The following is a 12,793-nucleotide window of genomic DNA, read 5'->3' on the forward strand; positions in this document are numbered from 1 at the left end:
CGGAGTCTGGTCCGCAACTCCGAGATGGTCATACCCCCGCACTGGGAGCATGAGTCATCCACGAAAGCCACCTCAGCGTGCTTCATGCCCAGACACGAGAGGCCGCGATCGTGACCATCACCCGGCGCCAGGTAACGACCGCACCCAGAAACACACGGATGGTAAGACATCTTTAAAAAGACGCTTCTTTAAAAAGACGTTCCACCCGTGAAGCTCTTTTAGTATGGAAATTGCTCTTTTAGTGTGCTGAAGCGCACAGGGGAGATGGCCGTCTGCAACACACACAGGGGGTAGTGCAGCCTGTTGTGTGCAACCCACTCGACACGGGAAACCACCACCGCTGAAGTGCCGTACCGCCAACACGAAGAGCTCTCTAAGAGCGCGCTGAACTCGTTCAGTCTTCTTCTCTCAGTAGAGTAGTCAGGAGCAGAACGATGTGATCGCTCGGCTCCGAAGCGAAAAGCTGAATATGCGCTGCATCTGCTGCCTACTTATACTCACGCTGTGATCAGCGGCAGCTGGATGCAATAATCGCATGCCAATTTGCATTGGCTCATTTAGTTTACACTCGAAGTAGATTGGTCTCTCTAAGCGAGATCCCAATTCGTCGGTCATCCGACATGACGTCGAGAGTGACCGACTGAAAGGGAACCGGCTTTACTGACAAGATGCACATTAAATATTGCATGCGATTTATCGTGCAGCCCTAAACATAATGGAATTTATTTATAAAAATATATAGTAACAAAATTACCTATTTAGAAATGAAGGTTGGCTGTTAGTTATGAAAGCATATTTCCACAACAGAATAATACATTTAAAAAGGTAACTGCGAGTTTACGTCTCAAAATTTAAACTGTTTTTCCCACAATTCTGAATTGCGGAAAAATCAGATTTGCAAATTGCAAGATGTTAAATTCACAATTGCGGGGTATAGCTAAACTCACAATTCTGAGAAAAGAGTCTTAATGCAAGTTTTTCATTCAGAATTGTGGGTTATGTTTGTGCCACTGAATAAAAAAGCGATAGAAAAGGTAACTGCGACATTGTGTCTTACAGTTCTGCTGACGTATTAGAATTGTTAGTTTATTTCTCGCAATTCAGAATTATTCTGTGGCAGAAATAAGCTTTCATAATTAGTTGGTCACAAATCTTTGTATTCTCATTTCATCTCATTTGTGATGACTATCAAAACCTCAATGCGCAGAACTAAAATCAACAGGGCTAAACTCCATTTTAAAAGTATTTTAAAAACCAAAACAACACTTTATTCTAAAGCAGCCCTACCTACTAGTATTACTGTTGTATTGGTACTACTAATTTACTGCTGGGAGTCAACAATAACATTTTCTTGTTGTTTCTTCATGAACTGAATTCTCTTTTATTTGTAATCAAGGCTGTTTCCACAGCAACACACATTTAAGCAATTAGTGAGCTGTTAGATGTTGTTTAATATATCATCTCCTTAACAGGACCTCTAGGTTGACACAATCCAGAAAATTTTCTTATCATTGCAGGTCAGACGTGGAGTCATCATCTGACCAAGCGCGGGCGAAGCTATTGGCCAATGCACAAATGTAATCAACCCTTTCACTGGCGTGTCAATAGAGAGTTCTAATAATGAGAGAGGCTGACGAATTGACAGTGCAGTGCCCTGGAAATTCATTATCACTCCTTCAGAAGGTAAATAAACAGCATATGGTCGGGAGGCAGAAAACATGTGTGAGGGGTAAATTAGCTTGTAATGATTCCCGTGGTGGAGGAAACCTCTATTTGTCTGAAATACCAGCCAAGCCTCCTTTCTCAATCTGCTGAATTAAATCGAACAAAAGGATTGTGGTGGCCTGCTACCGCTTTACACTCTAATGCGGTTTCTGTGGAGGAGAGAGAGAGCAAGGCAGAGATGCTTGTAAATAAATTGATGCATTCTTATCTGTTTTTCCATTTCTGAGTGATCATTCAGACATGCTAAATCTGCACAAAGCACACCATCTGGTTGTGCTTACAGGAGTGAAGTATGACAAATGACTGTTTGCCATCAGAGACTGACATTGAAGTGATTTTACAAGCTCTGACAACAGTAACTGATTAAAACCCTGTAAAATGGTGAAAGGTAATTAACCAATTCTCATAATACTTATGTATTATAGTGTGAATCACTTTTTGACTTTGTGATGTGATTTCAATTTTACTTGCACTGTAAACCTGACAAGCTAAATTAATTGCATCAAAGTAATTGAGTAATCTTCACAGTGTGTCAACTTAACCATTTTATTCGAGTAGTTGCCAACAAACTTAACTCATTTTTTCAATTATAATTGTGTTATGAATAATAATTGTTATTGTTGCTCTGTATTGCAATAACGATGCTACATTAACAAAATGGTTAAGTGTACCCATTGTAAAGATCACATTAGGTGAAATTGATTATTCAAGATTACCGTATTATCATGAGGCAATTAATTTTGATTGGTTAGGGTTTATAGTTCAAGCTATATTCAGTCACATTTCTTTTCCACTTTGACAACTTACATTCAGATTACATCTATTTACTTGTTCTTATCAGTCCCAATGTCAACATTTGATGTCAGCATTTACTGTAAATGAGGAGCAGCAGTCAAATTCAATTAGAATATGTTCGTTTTGGCCAAAATAGTAGAGTGGAAAACTCATTGCTTTCTTATTGCATGTGTATATCTTTTTTTCCTGAACATGTAGTATAGACTACTTGTGCACAATACTGTAAGTGATGAGAACTAGGCCTAATCATGAAAATGTATGTATATTATTTGTACATGGATGTACATAAGTGTGTTATTTTGCCTGTATAGTACATCAGGGTTTACAGTGTGGGCCTGTTTGTGATCTAAGCCAGACACTGAATCATAAGAATCTGATCAATCCTGTAATATTATCTGCCCACTCATTTCTTGATATCTTCGTTCAGTCATTTACATCAGATGTATCTTTTAAGGATGGCTGGGCAGAATAAGCTTGTATAGCTGTCCTCCCCATGTAAACACTTCACATGTCAGTGGAAGATTGCTGGTGAGTGTTTGACGTGGCTCTGATCTCAGGCCTGCGCTGTCTTCCTCTCAGTCCTGTCAGGGCTGCTACGATGAGCCTGTCACTCACATGATTAATTGCATAGTAATGACTTCCCATCATGCAGAAGCAGCACTCAGGAATAGACTGACGGTTCGCTCTTTTTTGCGCAGTGGCTTCACCAGAATGCAGAGCAGGCACGACCTGGGTTTGCGCATTTCCTCTTACTCTCTTTCTCCTTCCCACTCAGGAACATGCTTTTCTCGGCTCCACTGATCAATACTCATCCATCCATCTCCCTCATGCTTTCTATTTCTTTCATGGTTCCTCCCTAACTCTCTAAATTATTGAGACCAAGGTTGACCCTTCTCCTGTGGGACATCAATTATAAAATGACAGCACAGCAAGCCTGAGAGAGGCTCAGAAAAAAAAAATGAAGTGATTGATTATGAATCGCAACTCATGAGACTTTAAGGAAGAATTACTACAGACTTTTCACATCCAGGAAAAGACAAAGACTTTATAAATTGAGGACAAGGGAATAAAGCACAAACACACAACAAACCAGACACACATGAGTGAATGAGGCAGTGAATTGTGAAACAGAGGCCTGAGATTGAGGTTGAGGTTGTGGCCTGTTTGACACAGCAGACAGATTAACAATTTACAGTATTCACAAGTACCGTGTTTGTAAGCAGCTCAGCGCATACAAGTGGAGTTTCGGCACTGAGCCTATTTTTTCAGGGTTGTGCTTTGAACTCGGCAGAGAATATGTTAAAAATTCACTGTAAACCTGTTTATCATCACGGTCTTTTGCAGTACAGGCAGATGGTTTTCTGCACGTTGTGGTTTTGGCTCCATTCCATGTACTGAAGTTTATTTATCCTTTGGGTGTAAATGTGATCTCCACCCTCACATAAATTAGATTTCAATTAAGTTTGTAATAATGGCAGACTCCTATTAAAATTTTTATAGTTTATGGCAGTTACTGTATTACAAGAATTACTCTATGCTGTAAACCAGGAATTACTTTATTTTCCATATAGAGCCACAGTGCTGTTATGCAGCAGAAACTGTCAGTGTACAATGCCTGCTCAGATGGAAGGACTGAGGAGTTAAAAAGGAAAATTATGATTTCACAGTTTTTTGGGGAAGAATGTTGAACAAGGAAATAGTAAAGGGGTGGACAGAAGAGACCTGCAAGAAATAATATCCAGACAGCATGACAAGAATGTATGAATAATCTTGATGGTCTGATCCTGGGCCTTGTGACCAGGGGGTCCATCACAATTTGACATGCAGTATTGATCCTACCCATAAAGCTCAGAGGGACTATTTGCACCAAGTTTCAAAACATTGACCACACAGCGCAGTAAAGATCAGTGCAAGTGAATGCTGGATAAGTTGGCAGGAGGTAGAGATATATGGTAGAGTTTGGATAAAATAATGTGAACTCCTGGGAAATAGGCAATATTTCTTTATTTATCAACATTTGCGTTAAATATAGCTTCCAGCCTTCTTATAATAGATTCATACAACTTTTTAGTCTCCAGTTGAATGTTGGCTATCAGAATGTTGGCTATCAGAATATCTGCCAGTTGAGTGTTGAAGAAGGGAATCTGCTTCTCACTCTTCTCTCCAAAACTGCCTATAGTGGTTTGAAAATATTTAAGTCAGGTGATTTGTTTGGTCAGGGCAGATGTTGAAAATATTTAAGTCAAGTGATTTGTTTGGTCAGGGCAGATGTTGACAATATGTAAGTCAGGTGATTTGTTAGGTCAGGGCAGATGTTGAAAATATTTAAGTCAAGTGATTTGTTTGGTCAGGGCAGATGTTGACAATATGTAAGTCAGGTGATTTGTTAGGTCAGGGCAGATGTTGAAAATATTTAAGTCAAGTGATTTGTTTGGTCAGGGCAGATGTTGACAATATGTAAGTCAGGTGATTTGTTAGGTCAGGGCAGATGTTGAAAATATTTAAGTCAAGTGATTTGTTTGGTCAGGGCAGATGTTGACAATATGTAAGTCAGGTGATTTGTTAGGTCAGGGCAGATGTTGAAAATATTTAAGTCAAGTGATTTGTTTGGTCAGGGCAGATGTTCATTTTGGTGCTCCAGCTGTCCAGATTTTATGAACATAACAATATCTTTTTTACATTTTAATGTTGGTGTCCATGATTAAAGTTTTAGCAGTTGCATCTCTTTCATGTTTGTTGGCTTTGTGAAGTTCTCTGTGGTCGGTTTTTGAGGAAACTGGGTCTTAAGGTGAATACTGAGGTTTGCTGTCACTTTGTAGCAGTAGTTCTATGTTATTTGGACATAACCCTTTTTAGTGTGCGACCGTCCCATTCACTTTCAGTTTTCACCCACTATTTTTCTTTGCTGGTGATGTCTTGCCATGCTTTGTGTATGCAGTCGAAATCATAAAGACTGTTGTTCTTAAAATACCAAACAATTGGCCTCTTAAGGTTACAGACGCTCCTGCTAAATGGGTGTCCAAGATTTGCAAGATTTGCCCTTTTTGGAAGCAACTGTAATTTTACATATATGTTATAAAACTACATACACTGTAATTTTACATCAAAGCTCACAGAGAGAGAAACTTTACAGTGGGTGTAGAAATACATCAAGACTAATTTTTAGTTTTATTCACTGGCGAATGCCATGCTACAATGGATGGTCCAGATGGATGGAGTTCTTGATGGTTGGTGAATGGCCACCCTGTTCCAACAAGACTGCGATGTCAGCAAGGAGATGTCTGGTGATGATTTGGGCTGTAATATTGGGAAGTGAGATGGAAGGTCCCTTTAGAGTGTCTGAGGGTGTCAAAATGACTTCTGCAAGATATGTGGAGTTCATAACTGATTATTTTCTGTTATGGTATAAAAAGGATCATGTCTTCTGCAGGGCAACGCATATCCCATGCTGCAAAAAGCACCACAGCACTAAAACTGTTTGAAAATGTACTGTATTTCTGCATCCACTGTAAAGGTTTCCCTCTGTTTCTTTTTGCTTAATAATGTGGAACCTCTTTAAGTAGGTTTTCCATTTACCTAAGAAGACCTGGGAAACTATTTAACAAGCCTGACTGAGATTGAAACCAATTATCTAAAAATATATGAGAAAAAACAACAACAAAAAAACAACACTTTCTTTAAAAAATTACAGTCTGAATTTTTATTTGACTGAAATCCTACTGATATGTCACTTGTATAATAATTTGGAACACAGTGTATATATGCTCCACTCTGAACAGGTGGATCACAGACAACCTTCTTCTGTTCCCACTCACTATTTCAGTTCAGATCAGTACAGTTCATTTTAAATCACAGGTATTGAGGTGTAGATGAGTCATTGTCACTTTACAGTGCTTAAGAAGGCTATTACATATCATTATATATACACTTGTGTTTGAAAGTCATCATGTATTATGTATTATTGTGATTGAGTATTGAACTTCAAACCTGTGAAGTGTAATTCACATTCACACCTCCTGCTTACTCATCTAGCATTCACATTCACTTGCATTGATCTCTACTGTAATATCCTCCAATTTATTCTACAGATTTGTGCACCTTAAAAATCTGGACTGGTATCAAAAAGTTGTAGGTTTGAACCCTGCAGGGAGCAATCCTGGAATTATCACCATTGTGTCGTTGAGCCACTTAAGCAAACAGGGGAATTTAACATTGTGATTTTGTATGAAAGTTTGCTAAAACAAATTCCTCAGTCTGTGGCCAGGCTATTCTTTCTTCCATTGCTCTGCTCACTCCTGCTCACTGAGTTTCTGCTGTACTTTTCTTTAGCTTATTTCTTCTGTGATGGATTGTGCATGGGGAGCAGTAGAGAAAATGGTCCTGTTATAGGCCTATAATAAACATGACAAATGGTGCACACACACGCCCCGCTCACAGAACTAGGTATTTTTTCCTCTCTCGTTTTTTTGTTTTTTTTTCATTGTATGCAATTAAAAGCAAGTTTACTGATGGTTTTGTACTACAATATAGCTCTAAAACAAACTGTCTAGAATTGCAAGTACTTGCGTTCAGCACTTACTGAAGCACACAGAGATAGTTTATCACCGACCAACAACACTTGTGACAGTATATTACTGAAGTTGTGAAAATCTTTGGCTTCGCTGTTAAAGGAGAAAAAAATCTCTGTTGAGTGCAAAGTGAGAAACTGCTTGTAGAAAATTGCTTTGTACTTTCTGTTCCCTTTCAGTCGGTCACTCTCGACGTCACGTCGGATGACCGACGAAATTGGGATCTCGCTTAGAGGGACCAATCTACTTCGAGTGTAAACTAAACGAGCCAATGCACATTGGCATGCGATTATTGCATCCAGCTGCTGCTGATCACAGCGTGAGTATAAGTAGGCAGCAGATGCAGCGCATATTCAGCTTTTCGCTGAGGAGCCGAGCGATCACATCGTTCTGCTCCTGACTACTCTACTGAGAGAAGAAGACTGAACGAGTTCAGCGCGCTCTTGGAGAGCTCTTCGTGTTGGCGGTACGGCACGTAACCGAGACGTTTCTTTTAACAAATATAATTTAGCCCTCATTACTTCATTACTCTATACTTAGGCATCTCCCATAGTTTGTTAGTTATAGTAGAAGAAGATTTTCTTGAATTCTAGCTGAGCTAACAGCAGTGCTGATTGTCAAATGAGACATTTTTAAATGTAATATGATGCCATTTAACCTTCAAATCAAGGGGTCGTCATGCATTCAGATAGAAAACACATCGCACAACACAAGATCATGCAAAACCTCTGTTGGCAGTTGAAAATATTGTAGCGTCCACAGAAAAGCTCTGGCTCCAAATGATTTGAGAAGGTAACCATTCATATGCAGATGTAGCCATTGCTCAGAGATGACAGCTGTTTTCTGCTTGCTAAATAAATCCCTTCTATATTTGTTTTGCTCAGCACTTAGCAGATCAGAATGACATAGCAGAGGAAAAAGTAGACATTTGAACACTGTAATCATAATGTAAACGAAATACCGGTTTCTTTCTACCATGCAACCAAACTTAACCTGAGCAATCCAAGTAAATAGAAGACTCGCTACTATAAAATGGTAACATTTATGACTTAATTTAGCCATTCAGCACTTTTGCTAAGGAACTCCATAATTTAAATAGCGCATTTCATTACATTTAATTTAGCGGGTGATGAAAATCCAGAACTGAAATGCCTTTTCCCACTTGCTAATATTGCAAAAAATGCAAGATCTTTTATTTAGTGGCCAAAACAAATTTCAAAGGTGAGAATGCCTATTAATTTTCAGAATATATCTAGGCCTCGGTGGCAGGTTTGTTATGCTGGAAAACCAGAAAACCAATTTATTTCCCCCCTTTTTTAGTTATCACCACTGAGTTTAGATGTTTTAGTTTGGGAATACCTAACCACAGGGTGCCAATATGGCACAGGTACTTATGTGGCTGATATGTACCGGACCGAATCAGAACACAGATTTCGGTACTTCATTTTGATGCCACTAAAATGCCTGAGCTGTCGATTGAAATATTTCCCCTCTGGTGCTCCAAAACGGACGTAAGAAGCACCATCACCACATGTGATCGCTAGTTAAATTATACTGCATTCATGTGGTGTCAGAATAATCAGAAAAATACATTAAAGACTGAGAAAATTCATGGGAACGGAAAGTTGGAAAGCTCTGATAATACAAATCCAACACATCTTTGTAGTAAGGTTAGTGTCAATGTTTTTTTACATTCCGACTTAAAAACACAACTCGAGAAATGAGACCATCTGAGATGGCAGCAGGTAGCCTACCGCTAGCTAGCTACATTAAATGTGCTTACCTTAACTCTTTCCCCACCAGCATTTTTGAAAAAAGTTGCCAGCCACCGCCAGCGATTTTGATGATTTTCACTAAAATTTGATGGCCTCCACTATATTTTTCTGTATGAATATTTGAATATGCAATACAGCAAAATAAAGATCAGAGCCTCTACTTTTAAACAAAAACAATCTGTTTTATTCTAGCTTAAAGCATTCTTTTTTTTACCAACACTTGAATATAGGTAGGTTTCATAAAAATGCATACTTTTGAGCAAAAAGGTGAGAAAATCACATTTTTATCAAAAACTACATCTGGATAATATTCAGTAGATTATCAAAGCATAAATCCAGTAAATCGCTTCCATCAACACAAAGCACCCTAAAAGACGAGATAACTCGTCAATGGCGGGGAAAGAGTTAAAATGCCTAAAGCTAAACTTCCATTGTAATAACCTGCATCGAGAAACCTTTATAAACCTGTTGTTTAATAAAAGAGAACATTATAACATGTTCTTAGGCTACTCCCCATCCTCAGTCAAATGTTTGAAATAACTTCCTTTTGTGATCTGACTTGGCTTCTTTTCACAGAATGAGGCAGAAAATATATTCTATACTGTAAAAATGTTGATTATCAAAGGATTATAAACAAACTAAATTATTATGAAAATACCAGAGATTACTTGAAGAACACAGATAAACTATACATTTTTGCAGACAAGTGTTTATTGTCTTAAACGTTTCTATCTTCGTTTTACTCAGCCACAGTGATAGCTAGATACCTTTGTTCATATTAGGGATTTCCTGGAGCATCATAAGTTCTATTACTTCTGTGAGATTTTTTTTCTTTAATGTTATCCACCATCGTTTTGTGGCTCTTTTTTTTATAAGTATCGGTTCAGGCAACGTTTAGGCACCGGTACCGTTTTAAAAGTATTGATTTGGCAATGTTATCGTAAAAAACCCAAATGATACCCAACCCTATTGACAGCATCACTTATTTAGTTAAACCAGTTCCCCTCCGAATTCTGTGCCTAATAGTCTACATTGTATGAGAAACCTGAGTGATGATGGCGAATGGTGGTGAAGAATTGTGATGCACACGAGCCCTCTCTGGGACTTAATGTTGTCATTATCACAGCTTGTAGAGAAATCCTCCCAATCTGCTGGGGCTAAGAAGATGATGTTAGAGCAATGTGCAGAAATAATGCCTTTAAATTGCATGTTTTAAGCACTGGGCCATTTTAAATCACTATCAGCCATTAATAATTGCCTGAACCATCTGTCTTTATGTCTCTGACTGACAGTGTTCACTTTAAACGTTAAAGTTACTTTTTTTTTAGAGAGAGGGTTACTTGAGGACAAAGTGTAACCATATATGATACAGAAAGAGCTTTTTCATCATACAACAGCAAAACAGCCTTTCCATTTCCCCTTCAGAGGCAGCTCAAGGTTTAATGTGAAATCTTAGTGTCAGCTCAGATTTATTTAAAATGAATCCTCCATTTATTGATCTCCTCTTACCTTGGAAGAGGCCATTTTGTTTTGTAAAAGTGTCGGAGATCTGAGATAACTTGAGAATGATTGTGGATGAACCTAGTATGTCAGCGACTGTTTTTGAAAGTCTTTCATGTATTGAATTGAAAGAGAATGGATGGTATTTCATAGAAAAAAAACCTGCCAAGAACAACTTCTGCAGAATGGTCACCTAAGGACAGTGTTGCAGGCCATTTATTTGAGCTATAGTACACACTGATACAATGCACAGAAATTTTTTTAGTTTGGGCCATAGAAGTCTTTTCAAAAGCATTATACAGTATACTATACACCTCCATTATACAGGATGATGTCTAGCGATTTAATGTTGAGTTCTACTGAATGAGTTTTATGAGTTAGACGTAAATGTGACCTCAATATAAATCATTATTATCATTATTTCATTATTATTTTTAGCCATATTAAATATCTAAAATTATTAATTTTAGTGATTAATTTGTTTAATTTTTATTATATTTAGTATCATGTTAATGTCTGCAATTTATCTATCAATTATTATCCCTTATTTGAAAATAATAATTATCACTTTCAAATCGGCCAGATATATCCCTCATTTTCATATGGCAATTTCTGTCATGATAGGACTCACTGTGAGTTAAGAACACAACATTAACAACTGATGAATTAGCTATTGCCACCTGTCAGCCATATCCTTCAAATATCCCAGGCAAATGAGCCCACCGACATCATCATCATCCTCATCATCACCTACACCCGCAAGCCAATAACCACAGTTTTCTTTTTAAAACACACATGCAGAGTACAGATGCTGCTCACAATATTGGTATCTGGATTTGCTCCATATGGTGAGTACAGGACCATCAAGGAAGTATTTCTACATTGAGCACCAAACAAGTGTTCACACAGGGCCGATCACACTGGCTTTAGAATTATCGTCTTCAGGACCTTGGGGGGCTGTAGTGTACACGGCCACCCAGAACTCACACATACAGTACGCGCCTTCACACAAACATGCTCACACACTTTAATATGCTGTAGCGCCATCGGTGCAGCAATGATTCAGAATGGCATAAAAACCAAGGGTAAGTGGACTCCCGGGTGGGGATATTGTCTTTCCCCAGCTTCACACAGGCCTTGTTTTCTCAGTGTATAATAATATCTAATGATGATGAGCCTTGATTACCGCTGCAGAGAGTAGCAGGCTACTGGAGCATGGAGGAAAAAAGCAATTTAGCCCAGCACAAAATCTGTCTCCCACAGAGACCATCCCCATAGTAGACTGCACTGGGCAGAAATCATTAAAGTTCTAACAGGGTATGAATCCTAATAAAACTCACTCCACCTGTGTGTCTGCATGTGGATGCTCTGACCTGATTGGACACATCTAATCTAAAATCAGACATGCAGGTCAGATTGTCCTCATTTGTCTGGTTCCTGCTCTGTGTCAGATGGCATCAGTTAATCGCACAGCCATTTTTAAATCCTTCAGCTGTTTGAGAACACGTTTACTCCTCCTGACAAACCATGTTAGCTGAGACAGCCTCAAGTATTCTGAATAGATATACTAGATGTGGTATTATTACTCAAAAAAGGTCATTTTGTGTTATGTCATGTCTCCAGTCTCTAAAGGGGCGTTCAGACTGACAGCGATTTGCAAAGCAACCGAAAATCATTCATATTCATTGAAAATTTGGGGCAGCATGAGTGCCTGTGATTGCTGTAGATGTTATGTGGATGTGTCTGGCAATGTGACAAAGTTCAGCAGAGTTACGTTTATGCAACATTTTTTATTTGTCATTAAGCATATTTGCATATCGGCCAACACTGGATATATATTGAATATTTAATAGTATGTGCTGATGTTCAATACTTTAACATTTAGATTAACTGTCATCTAATCCTTATTTTTATTTAAGTTTATCTTTTAAAAGATTACTCATTTGTTATCTGTTAAATGGAATCTTTTGCAGATCTCAAAATGAATATCCATTTTTCATACTGAACATTTTAATGTTGTGATCAGGGCCTAAAATTAACGATTGGCAAGAAGCAAATATATGAAACAGGGTTAATCGGCAGTGTGCCGGCATTTAGTTTTTTATTATTCATTGTAACAATGCCTGAGAATGCAATATGGTTTAGTGTAATTATGAAATCGCTAAGACTTAATTGTAATTAGGCTATATATGTAATTTGATGCGCTGCGTGTTTCAGAGTGCAGCACTGTGATCTTTTCACGGTTTGTAGTAAATGCTGCTGTACATGAACTCCATCTCTGCAAGTTTAAGTCTCTGCAAGTAAAAATATTTCTGTATGATATTTTCTCAAGTCAATGGCCACTGACAGCTGTAGCAAAAATGTAGACAAAATAGTACAATTTTAATATCAGACATTATAGATAGTGATCCACCTCCTATTAGATACTTC

General features: G+C 38.1%; 1 protein-coding gene across 1 annotated transcript in view; it reads left to right on the top strand.

The window, feature by feature from the left end:
• The window catches only part of LOC107723561 (G patch domain-containing protein 8-like), a 110,468-nt gene that overhangs the window by 49,701 nt on the left and 47,974 nt on the right, over positions 1-12,793 (top strand). The window lies entirely within an intron of this gene.

The sequence above is a fragment of the Sinocyclocheilus rhinocerous genome, unplaced genomic scaffold (assembly GCF_001515625.1).
Source record: "Sinocyclocheilus rhinocerous isolate Xijiao unplaced genomic scaffold, SAMN03320098_v1.1 scaffold241, whole genome shotgun sequence".
Classification (NCBI taxonomy): domain Eukaryota; kingdom Metazoa; phylum Chordata; class Actinopteri; order Cypriniformes; family Cyprinidae; genus Sinocyclocheilus; species Sinocyclocheilus rhinocerous.